At 39.8% G+C, this 15,975-nt stretch overlaps 1 non-coding gene across 1 annotated transcript; it reads left to right on the forward strand.

Annotated features, from left to right (window-relative positions):
* Positions 1-319: 319 nt before the first annotated feature.
* Positions 320-438, forward strand: LOC112472024. Its single transcript, XR_003043493.1, has one exon. It is a non-coding gene; the product is annotated as a 5S ribosomal RNA (ribosomal RNA).
* The last annotated feature ends 15,537 nt before the right edge of the window (positions 439-15,975 follow it).

The raw sequence follows: 15,975 nt of genomic DNA on the forward strand, positions 1-15,975 counted from the left end.
TTCCTTATTTATAGGACAAGGATGACAACTTATATTCTGCTCTATCGTCCTCCCAAGTTTGTTAGTAAGAATTGAATAAAATAACACATGAGAAAGTACTTATCACCATTTCCTTATAACTATATTGTAGGTAAATATTGTACTCAAAGAATTAGGCAGGCTTTAATTGAAGGAGGGGGCGAGAAGCAATCAGCTTGTTTCTCTTTTTTATGGATTTAATTTTGGGTTTGTTTGTTTTGTTGTTGTTGTTCTGTCCATGTTACGGAAAGCACTTGTGTGAATTGGGTCTTGTTGAAGGAACATTCAAAATAGGAAAAGAGTCTACGGCCATGCCACCCTGAACAAGCCCGATCCCATCTGATCTCAGAAGCTAAGCAGGGTCGGGTTTGGTTAGTACTTGGATGGGAGACCACCTAGGAAGACCAGGTGCTGTAGGCATAAAAAATAAAAAATAAGGGATTGTAAACTGACAAGGTCCTTGCAATCTGTGAGGTCAACCAAGAGTTGCCTTGCCTAAAAAAAAAAAAAAAAAAGTAAAAAGTATCATAAGAATTCCTTTAAAAATGAGAGGGAACAGAATTCTCACAAGAACTCAGGAATAGTGGAAGCTCATGGAGACTGGTCCCCAGTTCAAGATGAGGGGTGGTTTATGATCAGATGTAGGCCTGGGACCTATTACTCTCTCGGCAGCAGGAGTCTGATCCCCCACATCATGACAACTTTCTTGTGGTTAGTTCCTCCTCTCTGCAACACTGGTGACAATAATGATGATGGTCATGGAGGTAGTTACTGATCTGTGTCAGGTACTTTATCAAAGGCTTTACTGAGATTCCTTCATTTAATCCTTCCTGCAGTCCCATGAGGCATTCTTATTCTAGAGATGAGTTGAACAGTCTTAAGAGGCTAAACAAAACCCAAGGTCACAGAGCTAGTGAGGACCATCTGAAAGCAAAATCTGGTGAGGTCTTATCGACTACACTCTACTGTTGCCACCCATTCTAAAAGTCCCCAAGCAAAGTGATGTAACCACCCAACAAAGAGTAATTCATGCTCCAGGCTAGGAGTTGTACAGACAACTCTGAGTGCCTCAGCAGTTGGAAGTTCTGTGATTTTAGGCCCACGAACACTGGTGGAAAGAACCATTGTTTTAAGTAGAAGGGTTATTTTTCAGGAACAGGTAACTCGATGGAGCCAAAGTAGGCACAATTAACCAAAGAATGTTGTTCTATTATTCATGATTTTTTTTTTAAAAAAAAGTACTTTGGATTAACTTCTAGCAATGCAGCAAAAATTAGAATTTTCTCCCATTTCACTCACATCACCTGTTTCTGTTCCCAGAACTCGTAAAATTTCCATTTTCTAACATCACATTTTACAGAGCCCTTGTCCATAATGTAGACCACATCCTTTTACCATTTACATCCTAGCAGGTAAATAACATTAATTTTAAGAAGTTCCCATCATATGCTTCTTAAGAACTAGCTAAAGTCTATATATAGTGCAAATGCTTAGGCCTGTCTAGACCACCAAGAGGAACTCTCCTACCATAGAACATTGGGCAAAGTTTGTTGAATTGACAGCTCCCTTATATTCACTGGTTTCAAAATATCTTGTTGAAATTTCACATCTTAAATTGTGTCCATTTTGTCCACAAAGTGATTACAGAGACTTATAGATGGACAGTATGGCCAGAGGGAGTTCAGCTGTTTAGTCCCAAATTCAGCTCAAGCTTAGGGGCCAGAAAGTCTTACCCTTCGGTAGGAAAGTTACAGAGAGTAATTTATCTGCATTCAGAGTATAATATTTGGTATCTAATCACAGGGTTGTTTTAAGGGGTAAAAATAAATTTGTTAATAAATTAAGTTAACACAAGTGCTTGGTGTCTGAAACATTTAGGCCCTCATTACTGTAGCTATTGGCGTTATGGTGGTGGTGGCAGAGGTTATCATGTCCATTTTTCCACATCAGTACATAAATCTCTGTCTTAGCCTTTTCGTGGCTGCATAGTATTCCACTGCAAGAATATTTCATGATTTATTTATTCATTTCTATTTTCTGAATTTCTTAGAGTGATTATAATGTGTCACCTAAGTAATAAGAAAAAAACATTTTTGAAGACTGGCACTTGCAATTGCTTGTTCTTGCTATTTAATAGATAATCAGATATTAAAAGTCCTCATTAAACACACACATTTGCAGATACAAGTGAAATACTATTTTAGGATTGTTGAAAGCCTCACTTAGCTGATCTTTAAATAGAAAACAAACAAAACTATTTCTCATTTTATTATTAATTAGGCATCCCAGAGAAACCTAGAGCATGGTGATACCCCTCTAAAATGAGAAAGTTAAATCTGTTTATTCTTTGCAATCTTTAGCAGTATTCAGACTGTATACATTAATGTTATGTTAGGATAACTAATTCCATTAAGAGCCTGAGTATAAGTTTTAGCTCCAATCTTTCTATAAGCGTGGTGTCTTCAACAGTGTCTCCTTCTATTATACTGGTTTGGGTAAGTGGGCTATTCAGAAATCCACACATATACATGCAGATGAGTACAACAATGTGCCACTTTCATTTCAGGAGTTATAAGGACACTGAAGGGAAGCTCCTCATATAGTCTAAATGTATGTTTAAATGTAAAAAACACATATTTAAAATATTGCATAAAAGTTTTTAAAAGCATATAATTTCAAATCTATACTACATATATATATTTAAGGCAAATAAAATGTATTATACTGCTGGTTCCAAAACAAAGCAAAGCCTTTATTTTTCATTGGAGGTTTGAAGGCTTTCTCTAAAATCACTATAACTGGAATAAGGATAACTGTTTCTCTTCCAACTGTGTGACTAAGTTACAGCTTTGCTATACACTTTACTGTATCTTCCCATTACTTACCGTGTGATGTTTGCCTTGTTCTAATTACATGGTTACCCCAAGGCTTCTGGAAGGCAGGGGTATGGGAGGGAGAAGGTTTATCAGGTAAGCTAACCAACACTTTGCAGAGGGCCATTTCAGTCCACCGAGGGGGCCGTGAGGCCAGGGGAAGGGTTTGTGCAATCCACAAAGCACACGTCACAGCCCTTTCCCCAGGGATTGCTTTTACTCTTTTGTGGATTAATGCATAAATACACTTTGCCCGTGATCTTTTAGACTTGTGTCTGTGAACCTGTGAGCGTGACTTAGCTCTGTGTGTGCCATGAAGGGGTAATCCTGTGTGGCAGCAACAGAACTAGTGCCTCCAGTCTGTTCCTTAAAACAGGGCGGGATGAGAGAGAACTGATGTGCCTAGAATGAAAAGAACGTGTGGTATGGTAATAACCTCCAAAAAGTATTTAAATCCAAGACTTGGAAAACGATGTTTGGATATAATGCTCTCGGCAGTTAGAGTGGGTCCCCAGGGGCCCCTTCCCCCTGCTTAGCCCACAGCAGTGGCTGGTGCTGAAAAGCATAAGTGCAGATAAGACAGTGAGCCTTCCGTCAGGCTCCAGCCAACAATTCTGCCGTTGGGAAATGCCACATGTTGGGAAATGCTACATCAAGATGTATTCACGGCAATTAAGTGACAGACAGGTAATAAGGAATGTGCCTCTCATAAATGGAAGCCCAGTGAGTGCCCGAAAAAGGAAGCATGCAGAGGAGGCACTGGCTCCACTGGGAGACCGGGTGAGATATAGCTTAAGAGAGCCAGTTCTGGTGCCTGAGGGACAGGAACAGGATCCCTGCTTTGCCTCTTCCCAGCTGTGTGACTTGGGGAAAATTAATTAACCACTCTGAGCTCCAGTTTCCTCATTTGTAAAATAAGAATACCATTAGTACCTACCTCCCAGGGTTGTGTGAGTGCTCATTACAATCTGTGCAGACAAATAAGCGAGTTCCTATACGTGGAGGCTGTCCTATCATTAATCATGCTCCCCCAAATCACACATCATAAAAACAACAGCAGCAACAAGAGTAGCCAGCATTTACCAAGTATGCACTGCAGACGGGCATTGTGCTGAGTGTTGGTCGGCACCATCACATTTGCTCCCCACAGCAAGCTGAGGCAGCAGTTATTATTTGTGTCCTCATTTACCAGTGTGAAAACAGAGGCAAAGACTGTTAAATAACTATGGGAAAGGAGACAAGAAGTGTCTGAACCTGGACTGGACCCCAGGTCCCAGTGACTTCAGAGGCTGCCCTTGCAGAGGTACTGCCTTCCGGAGTGCATACAGCCGTCAGAACAGGCGAAAACAGATGTGTATGTAACTGGTGGCCTCAAGGATGTGCTATGCTCAAGCAATTTTGTAGTTAAAAATTCTTACCTTGAAAATATTATTTCTCTAACTAATACTTTCTCCCTTCAGTTTCTACCTTCTCATGTCACAGTGGTATTTCACAGAGAGTGTCTGCTGCCACCAGAGGAAGACAAGTACACACTTTACAAGGTTTGTAAGAACTGATGAGGGCTACCGGAGAACTTTGCTGGACTCCCACACCCCCCAAGTTATATCTGGAAAAATACAACTTATCTCTGTAAAAAAAGATTTTTTGTTATTGTACGCTCATTATAGAAACATTAGAAAAGTTAGAGAATCACAAAGAAGGCAGTAAAAGCAATTCACAATTCACTAATACTCTAACATTTTAGTTTATATTATTCTACTTTTTTCTTTTTCTGGACACTCATATTCATTCATGCAACTGTTCATTTCCACCATCTTCCCCCTAAGCTTTCTCCTCCAAAAAATGTTGTCTGTCCCCAAAATAATACAACGATTTGTCTAGTTGTTCAGGACAATATCCAGGAATGATGTCGTTTCCTCTCTTGCACATCCCATATCCAGTCCACTGACAAATCTCACCTCTCCCACCTTCCAAATATATCTACACCAACGTCCAGACCACAACCACCTCTCGCTCTCTAACTGACCTCCTGACTGCTACCCTTACCTCCTTATCTCTCTACTCAGTTCTCAAAACAACAGCCAGAGTGATCCTTTTTAAAAGAGTTTCATTATATCATACCCCTGCTCAAAACCTTCCTATAGCTTCCCATCACACTCAGAATAAAATCTCAAGACTCTCCCAGGGCCCACAGTCCCATGTGATCTACTCCCCTCCCCCACTGCCTCTACCATCTGATCATCCCCATCGCTTCCCACTTCCAATCCTGCTTCCTGCACCCCAGTCTCGACAATAGCAGGACCCCACTCTGAACTTACTCATCCCTCTGTGTGAAACCCTCTGCTCCCAAGCTGTACTTGGCTTGCTTTCACACAGATCTCTGCTTTATTGGTCTGTCTTCCTCACCAGGATGAAACTCCACGAGAGCAGGGGACTTTGTTTATCCTGTTCACTGCTGAAGTCCCACATTCTAGTACAATGTCTGTCACCTAAGAGAGATGTACCATATGTGAGACTCAAAATTACACTAGCCAATATAAAACTACCACTGTGATAAGTGTGTGTACTAGTCAAGATAGGCTGGGTTATGCTGCAGTAACAAACAATCCCTACATCTCAATCATCTCAAGCAACAAGAATGGTTTCTTTCTCATAATACATGCTCATCATATGCCAGTGAGGATGGGAGGTGGCCTCTGCCTAGGTCACCCTCATTCAGCGATGGAGGCTGACTGAATCTCTACCATGGGACAGTTGCAATCCATGGCAAAATTAGAGCTTATTGGACTGTTTCTTAAAGGCTTCTACAGGGAATTGGTACATGTTGTTTCTGTTCCCATTTCATGGGCCAAAGCAAGACACATGGTTATACTTATCTCCATGGAGGCAGGGACAAATGATCTAATTATGTGCCTCAACAGAGGGGAATCAAAAGTACAGGTATCCACAAAATCTGAAAATGTAGGAGAATACATAATGAATAGTTTGTTGGTATTATAATGTAACAAAATATAGATTTTTTCCTGTGGTTGGTGGACAACACTAATGGCTGTCACAGCATTGTGTGGAAATGCCTTTCTCATCTATGGATGCAGAACGTGGATCTGACCCCTATTTGTGGGAAGTGATGTTTGAGCTGAGATCTGAAGGATGTGTAGCTAAAGGGAGAGGGAAGATGCTTCAGGGAGAGGGCACTTCTTGGGCAATGGGCGGGTGGTAGGGGGAATCACCCAAAGAGTCAAGGAAGAGAACGGCTGGAGACGGAGCAAGGCGGGCCAGACAGGGCCAAGGCCCTGTGTGCACTTGTGTGAGGGCGAGGGTGTGTATGCGTGCACCATTTTTACAAAGCCAGTATCAAACTCAAATTGTTTCACAGCCTGTTTTTTTTAAAACTTAACGTTATATCATGAGCAACTTTCCTTGTCATTATAAACGCTAATACAAATTATTTCTAATGACAACATAGAATACCATTATATAACCAAATCATAATTCATTTAACCAACCTCCTATTGCTCAGCTTTGAAATGGCTTCATTTTTATTTTTATTTTTTTTACCTCTGTACATGACACTACAGAGAAGACCCTTGCCATTCAGTCTCTGCACTCTTCCTCCATTATTCACTTTGGGTCACTTACTCAGAGCACAACTGCTGGGTAAAAGGAATCCACATTTTAAAGTTTTTTTTTTTTTTTTCTGTCACTCTGTACTCATACAACCAATACGGCTTTACTTTAAATGTGAAGGCATTCGAAAGTTATTTTATTTCCCTAATTTCCAGCACAATACATTATAACAGAGTCCAGGCGAAGAGTTGGGAGGGAAAGATCTCCAAGTGCACAGGGATATTTCATTGATACGAAACAACAAAACTCATATATCAGGCGAGAGTTTCCAGTAAGTACCCATCATCACATCCACAGTATAGATCTCTCTGGCAGCAAACATTTAGGGGCCATATAATTCAGGAGTCATTGTCGAAACAGATCAATGGGTCCTGCGCACGATAACAAGCTTTCACCCGCAATTGAGAGCTGGGGAGTCTGTGCCTCTCTTGACAGAGCAACCTGGGCTGTGAATGGCAAATCACCATTCAGCCCTCAGTGGCTGCAGCACTTTCCTTTCCAAGCCCAGCCCTGAAGCAGCGGAAGGGGAAGCAGTGTGGCTTTGTGGTTTGATTAGAGGACTGGGCCATTAGAACTTCAAGTTCTCTTTTGGGCTCGGCCAATGACTTCTCCCGTAGCCTCGATACTGTCTGTCTCCTTTTTCTTAGTGGAAAAAATAGAGACAGTACCGCTAGCTTCTTCCACACAAAGAATATATCCAAGGGCTTAAAGACTTTTAACGAGTCTGGGCAGCCATAAAGAAAACTTTGTCGCCTAGGGCAATTAAAGTTTTTTAAAAACCATCACTGTGTCAGAGATTTTGCTGTATCACTTCAGAAAAATCTAGGTTTCATGGTCACGTAAAGGGGGCACATCAAAATTAAGACGCCAATGAGAAATAAGAAATGTGACAAACTGTCTTTTTTTTTTTTTTGTCTCCACAAGCAACCAGTAAGCAAAAATGATATTAAAATATGAAGCTTGTCGGAAGTACAAAAACAATGTAGAATAAATTGTTTTATAATCACGGAAAGATAACAATTAATTGTTAAATGAAAAAGATAATAAAAGCAACACGATTCCCCTTTTCGAAAATTGTGAGCGCATATACTGAATGTGTAACTCCATTAAACAGAGAAAACAATCTAGATGTATAAACACAAAAAATTATCAAGTGGTTGTCTGTGGATTTTCATTTTCTTCCTCTTGGCCAATCTCTATTTTCTGATTTTTCTACAATGAACATAGATTACTTGAGTGCTAAAAATTACTTTAAAGTAAGTGATGAATATTTTAGAGGACAATGATCTTCGTGAACCTAAATAGAGAATAAACCGGGAAGCTCTCATAGTATTCATATGGACACGAGCCAAAACTGAGTAATATGAAATATTTGTTTTCACTGGAAAGAAGGAAATAAATCGAGGGGAAGAGGCATTTCCTGACTTGAAGCAGACATAATCAGGGACCTGATTAGGAATAGTTACAGACTTTCGTTATCACGAGTTAGAAAACTCTGTCTCTAAATGCTATTACAGATCGGATTCTCCTTGTTCTCTGCAGATAATGCTGATTTTAGTTGCCATCCCAAAGCCAATCATCACTTCACACTACTAGCGGTCACCAAGCCAACAGTCCCATGTAAGTCTGGAGGGCTCTCATGGCACATCATACATGTCCATGTCTACCAAGTACAAGCCTACTATAACAAGTAACAGAGCTAGGTGGGGTTGACTCATGATTCTAATAACAAACCTGTATGTGGTGGCTCTTCTTATAGACTGCCTGCTCATCTCTTCCAACTCTGCCTAAACTTCACTGCAGTGCTCTATCGCTGAGATCAAATGAGATGTTGGAAGGATAAAATGAACAACTATTTTTAATCTGACCATTACCCATTCCTCCTTCTACTAAATACACTCCGATGTTGCTTTAGAGAACTAGCCCTTCCTGAGTAGATTCAATCTTGGTGGGACTGTCAATCAACAGTCCTACCCTCTTGCTGGCCGATGGTTTGGTAAAGAACCCCCGGTCAGCCAGGCACACATTCTTTACATGAACACTGCACCCTGAGTGGACTGACAAGGACTGTAAGAGCTCATTCATGACAACGGCAACACCCAACAGTACTGTGCCTTCTTCATTCCTGTTGCCTCAGAACTGCCTGGTTCCTGCCATTCCTTGAGATATTCCATCTTTCCTTCAATTCTGTATGCTACTCTGTATTTCCAGTAAATTTTTTGTTTAAATTAGCCAGATTTAGTTTCTATTGCGCATAACCAAAGAGCCCAAAGAGATATAAAGCCCCCTTCCCATAGGCCACGTTCACATCCAGCCCTCTGGGTCTCTGCAAAGTCACAGATGGATAATTACACGGGTGTCTGGAGTCTGCTGACAAGAGGACAGAGAATATCTATTATTCCCTGGAAATGAAAAGAATACAAACCAATACATAGATTTATTATCATACGGTGCTCTAAAAATAGCACATTTTAAAGATTAAAATGAGTTCCCACCACCATCTTCTGTAAGAAGAAAAATATTCTGAAGTAATGCAAAATAAACTGAAATCCTGGGAAACCATACAGCAATGATGATGTAGCAGCAAACGTTTTAGTGACCCCCTAGGGTCACTAAAGAGTTATGAAAAAAGAGAGGGGAATAAAGGGAATGAAGATGGGACAATATAACATATAAACTGCTCTAGGCTGAGAATCAAAAGAGCCGGTCTTTAGGAAGCAATTACAAAGCTGAGTCTAAGCATTTCTAAGTGACATTGCTCAGATCTAGAAAGGAGACAGCATTATTCCTCTTCCTTTGTCCAAATTCCCAGAAGACAGTCAGGCTAATTCTGCCCACCAGTGACTGCTCTCCCCTAAGTCAGGTGTCCACCTACAGTTCAATCACCTGAGGCCACAGAAGGACAAGGTCATGTCATCTGAAAAAGGATGCAGAAGCCCAGCTCTGGGGGAGGAGAGAGTGGCTCGTCCCCTATGAAAGATAGGGGCTGGGGAAGAAAGCTGGGGAAGGGCGTCTCCTGCAGCAGAGTAACTTCGAGAGGGGATTAGAAAACAGGTCTGAAGTTTCCAGACTAAGGCTTCCACTGCCAGACTACATCGCCACTTAGAATACAAGCTTAATGATACAGAGGGTCACATTAGCTAATTTCCAAAGTCCTGCCAGCGAAAGAGCACTGCGGTGAAGTTTAGGCAGAGTTGGAAGATGATTTCTTTAGTAAACAGAAAATGTTTATCCGCAGCTCGTGTTTCAATGGGGGTAGGTAGGTATATTTGGAGTCGGACTCCCTAAATTCAATCCTGACTCTCCAGGGTACCTCCAGTTCCATATAAACTCTCCAGAGCCACCTCGTATGTTTATTATGAGGGATACATGAAATAATCAATGCAAAGGACTCGTTGCAATGCCTGGCATTTTATTTTCATGAGATATAAAAATTCCACTGTTGTTATAGCAGAAAAAAAAAAAGTCTGAACAAAAGCATTTATCTCTCTGTGCCTGATTTCGGTTTTTAATCCATCATAAACTCATAATCTGATATCGACCTATTGCGATATCAATCTGATCTCAGAAATAACTCCTTATGATGATGACCTCTTAGGATAAAGTGGAATGAACAAAACAGAAATCACTAATTTCGTCATATAAGCATTGATAAATGACTTTTTTTTAAATGATGAGAAAAAAGGAAGGACGTTTCTCACTAGACCCTGGTTCACACAGTGACTATTAACACTGACCGGTTCACACAGTGACTATTAACACTGACCTGCTCCCTCTCCCAGCTTCCCCTCCCTCTCTCCCACCACTTCCCTCCCTTTACCCTTCCTGTTAGCATCTCCCTAGCATTGTCCTGGCTCCTGTGATGTACCCTCCCAGGACTAACTTCAATAGAGGGAAAAAAATACACTTTTTATTGATTTCATTTCATATACATTTATGCTGTTGGTCGGCTGCTTTTATGTTACATCCAACCTTCAGAATTCAGGTTGAATATGTCATGCCATGGCGTGCAGGAGGCCTGCCGAGAGAGTGCCCCTGGACTTTAATGGGGTCGAGTAGATTCAAAGGAGGAATTTTGCTCTCAGTGTATTTAATACCTACTGTTTGCCCAGAGTTCTCTCTCCACGGGGGCGAACATCCATGTAAGACAGCAGGGAGAGGAGCTCCTGGCCTAGGCCCTGCTGAGAACAAAGCCAGGACACCTGAGAATTAAAAGGCTCCCATCCTTCAAAGTGTTCCCAAGAATTATCATCCTCTGTATATCCTGACACATTTACTACCCATGTGTGCATCACTCAACAATTCATACACAGCACTGTTGTGAAAGCTTATAAACATATTTATAAATATGATATAAATGGCATCATACTGCATGCATCCTATTGTCACTTGCTCTTGTTGATCGGCATTATATTTTTGAGATTTATCCCCATCACTCGAGTTTGTTCATTTTAAAAGCTATATAGCATTTTATTGTCCATGATGTCTTATTTCTTAAGCTCAGTGGTGGGTACGTTTGGTGTTTGTTATATTCTTTTCTAAACTTTACGAGAAGTCTGAATTATTTCATGATTTAAAAAATAAAGTGAGTGCCGTCTTTCGGGTTTTCCTGGGTATGTAATGCTCTTTGCAGCAACGTTTGGCCATCCTGGTAGGTAGCAGAGGGCAGCTCCCCGCTCATCCACATTCCTGGCTCTGTAGGCTGGAGCCCAGCAACTAGTAGTTTTATAACAATACCTAGTTGTGTTTACTGAACATTTATGCTGTGCCAGGCACTGTGTCAAGTGCTCTGTGAGAATGATCTCATTTAGATCCTCATAACCATACTACAGAAAGGCGGGAGGGTGTCGTTATTACCCTGCATTTATAGCTGAGAGAGCTGAACCCCAGAAGTTCGGTTAGATGGCCAACATCTGACAGCTAGGAAGGTGTGGAGCCAGTATTTGAAAACAGGCCGATCTGACTCCAGGATTCATGCTCTCACTACTATACCATGTTTTTCCATAGTTGATGAGGGAGGAATGCCTTTGGCTCGGTCTGGACACTGTCAGTTTGCCTGTTCTCTCCTCAAGATCCTCTCACCCAGACACCAATGGTGGGACTGGAAAAACAAAAAAAGAGCACTGGGATTGTAACCTCCGTCCAACCCTTTCTTCACTAAGTGATGAAAACACACATTAGGATGGTTTGATTTACATATTAAAATGGTTCAAGAGACCAGATACTACCTTATACCTGTTTCCATCCCACTAAACACAGGCATTTGCCCAGTGTCTGTCCCCCACACTAAGGCTTGGGACCTACCACAGGTCAAGAGGCTCTTTTGGTGGGGCCTTTAGACCTTCAAATGAGGTTATACAAAAAAATCATTGCCATTTTTCTTCTCCCTCTTCTTCTTTCCTCTTTCTCTTCTCCTTCTTTAAATGCTAAAAGTATTTCTATTAATGTGAGGATTTTAAATATGCCAGTTTCATACTCTCATTTTCTTTTCTTTCTTTCTTTCTTTCTTTTTTTTTTTTAATACATATTAGGAACCTTTAAAAGATAGCAGTGGCTGGGACCCCCAGAAGCCTTCCCTGGGCACTGGGAGGAGAGGAAGGTCCAGGGTCTTATATGTCATTCCCCTGTATGCTGGGAATTCCCTCTGCACCAGAGAGCTCTCAAGCTGTTACAACAGCCAGACAAAATGAAGCCTCTTACATTGTTCTGTATTACTATCTATAGAAGGCCTAATCGAAAGTAACATGAAAGACATCAGGTTTTGTCTGTCTGTTTGTTTATACCATATGACCAATTCAAATTAGCACGGTTATTGAAAATTGTTATTGCAAGACCAAGGTGCTAGGTATGGTCCCTCTCACCTTCAACCTTCCCCTTCCCTTAAACCCACTCCAAAAGCCCCACAGCTATTAATTCTATTCTGCGACTGTGCTCTCAAAATCCAAATCAGTGGGTGGAAAAAAATCTTTATGCCTCTGCAAAAGATCAGCATTTTATTTATCAATCAATTGAACAAGATTGCTTCCTAGCTGGAGATCTGATCTGCTGTCTTAATAATTCCAAACGTTCTGAGGAGGATCCTAACTCTTTCTAAAAGACTGCTGTAACTTCAAGCACTTGTGACAAAACGTAGGTGAATTATTAGACAATTTCATGCTGGTTTGCAGAGTGAATGAAATAAGTGGCCTTGGATGATAGCATATGTTATGAAGAGATGGAGCCTTTCGGTTATAAAAGATGTATCAATCAGGGGAAAGCAAATACAAATTAATGTTTGATGAGCAATTGGATATTAATTGGTACTAACGCTGCTTTATATGTCACTTTGATATGGAGTGGATCATAAACATGGTAAGCGATACCGATAATGTATATTCACTTGAATACAACTTTATGGTGCCATTTATTAAAGAAACCAATATTAAGGATTGAGTTGTGAGTGCACTGGTGTGCACTTTTCCTATTGTGTACCTTCACCTAACTCTTGTTTCAGGCACACCCTGTGGGTACATGTGAGTCATTGCCTAGTTTTTTCTTTACGCCTCAATTCTAAACTATAGTGGAAATAAATTTACCAGCAAACTAGGGCTTTATCCTTTTTTCCAGAGTTGCTTTTTGTTTATTTGTTTTGTTTTTTATAAGTGGCGTGCTCTTTTCTGGTTAGACAATAAGCTCAAGGAAAGGAATGTCATCTTAACATTCATTAAGTAGGCACTCAATAGATACTGCAGTGTAGTCCTATTTAGCCAACATGGTTATGTCAATTATAACCCCGCATATTTTATCTCAAATGTAAAAGTAATTTTTTCCAATTATAAAAATGTAAAAGCGATACATGATAACTGGTAAAAGGAAAAAAACTGTCTTTTAAAAATTAAAATGGATAATCAGTTTCATAATGTCCTTTTCTCCTTTAACAATCCATTTGGACAATTGTTTAATTTTATCTCATCTGGACTCGTAGCCAAGTTCTGCCTTTTCTTCACTGTGTTACCCTGGGCAAGTTACTTAATCTCTCTGTGCTTTAGTTTTTCATCTGTAAAATGAGAATAATAGTATGCACTTTAAGGATTATTGTGAAACTAAATGAGACATTTCTAAAAAAGTCCTTTAAAACTATTATTCAGCAGTCAGCACTATGCCTGATGTGTTAAAAAAAAAAAGTTAGCTATTTTTATTATGACTATATTACTTATAATTGATAGGGTCCATTTGGCTGTATTGCCAAACTATAATTTACTGAATCATTCTACAAATGCTGGTTTTCAGGTTGACACCAACATTTCTCATTAATACCTGACATTATTAGCTTGGGATAAATCTTCAGGAACCAGCATGGCTAAGAAAAAAATCCAAGAAATGCAATGGTTGCCATTACTTAGAATTTTAGCACAACCATATAAGACATATAATACTGTAGCACTACATTTGAGGCACTTCTGTATTATAAACTTATTCTACTAGTTTTGTTGTTTTATTTTTAAATCAACCACAATTTGCCTTTGGTTGGGTGAAATGTGGCTCAGCCTAGAGCTAGCTGAACAATCTCTTGAGATCCTTAGTAAGTCCAAGAGGGTATTTTGTTGACACTTGGGAGTAAGCTTTGCCTGCCCTGTGTCAGAACCAGGCAAATAGTGATGTGCATTTGATTTTTTTTTTCATAGAAGGAAATCTATTAATTAGGCTAAAGCTCCTAGGGAGCATTTCACTAGGCTATTTGCCTCAGAACCTATATTTTTTATTGTCCACCCATTAATTTGAATGATTATTTAAAGGGGATGTGTATTAATAAATAGCAAGGGAGGGAACTAAAAACTAAACTGGGGCAAGGGTTTCACTGTATTTATATCAACTAAGAGGAAACCCTAGCAGGTAATGAAATGGGGCTGTTTTACAAAGCAAAGAAAGGAAGGGGGGGGTCAAGGGCAAAGGTAGAGAATCCTTGTGTTTTGGATATGTCCGAATAAAAGGGAGATTCGTTGTAATATTTTGTAAATATGTCAATACGACAAATAGTTACTACTTGCATTATATTTTTTTAAAAAAGAAAGGTTTGTGTGGAAGATTAGAGAAACAGATCACAGAACAGACACTTTGTGATGAAAGGCCCCTAGCAAACAAAAGACATGTGTTGCATCTTATTAAAAGAGGTTTCCTTTCATTGCCCTTAATAGACTCAGAGGTCATCATTTCTCCTCAAAAGTAAATGATCTCTTTTCAAAATAGACAGAGTCCCTGCTCCTTATATCTGCTCTTAATTTAAGAAATATATCTAACTGTAGTCTAACAAGAGTCAGTTTCAGAAGAAATTAATGAGGAACATCCATTAATTATTTATGCTCTGAAACAGTAGGTCTGCTAATGTTTCTGCTAATCACCAAAGCTAAACAGATGTATCTTCATAAAGACAGTCTTGAAGAATAGAATGAGTATAAAAGAGGTGCAAATAGAAAAAAAAATGTATATGTACAGTGAGCACAGAAAACAATAGTGGAAGCACCCTTGCCCCCAAGACAATATTTGTTTAAACTGCAAGGTACAGTAAAATTGTCAGAGCAAGTCCTGTTCACATTTTCCAATATTGAAGTATTATGTTAAATAATAATACAAGTTGCATGTATGAAGGCTAAAACTAATGCTAGAGAATAAAAAGAATGAAAGAGCCATTCTTTAAAACGGCATTTAGAGAGCTGCCGGATTTCCATAAGCAGTCTGAATGTTAAATGAGTGTTAAGGTTGGAAATTGTGAAATCATCATATACAAACTCAAAATGATTCAAATCTTCATTTTTGCCTTCATACAAATTTGGTCATAATAGAATCTGTTGGTTCTTTTTTCGAGTTGCTAAAACAGCACCCTGCAGTTCTGTGGTCAGCAGTGTGGAATAGCGGTTTTGGTCGGGTCATTTTCCAGAGCTGGACCATCTGGGTTGAAATCCTGGCTCTTTCACTTCCTAGCTTTGTAACATGAGCAAGTTAACCTTTCAGTACCTCAATTTCCTCACTGGCAAAACGGGATAAGAAGACTCACCTCAAAAGGTTATCAAATGAGCTCTCAGGGCAATCCAAAATATGCATTCAGTTTTTATGAGTTAGTATTATTATTTTCAAGACAGCTTTATCGTGGTCAACTTATGAGTATGACAGTACTGGTTGTTTTACATCAAACTCACATTCTACACAGGCACAGCTTTCATGACAAAATGACAGTGACAGGCTCCACATTGCCCCTTATGTCATATTCTCAGTCGTGATGATGTTCTTCCCAATCCTTTGAGCAGAACACGATTCATGTTCCAAGGAAAGTTTACAGTATGGTTGGTACCAACATAGTCACCAAAATGGGAGCCGTAGGAGACTGGTTTTAACCCTGTCCTTTCTCCTGTGCTCAAAAAAAAGAATTAGATCTTTTCAAAGTCACCTGTATCTACTCAGACCCTATATCCAAAGAGTCATT

The sequence above is a fragment of the Pteropus alecto genome, unplaced genomic scaffold, assembly GCF_000325575.1.
Source record: "Pteropus alecto unplaced genomic scaffold, ASM32557v1 scaffold78, whole genome shotgun sequence".
Taxonomy (NCBI): domain Eukaryota; kingdom Metazoa; phylum Chordata; class Mammalia; order Chiroptera; family Pteropodidae; genus Pteropus; species Pteropus alecto.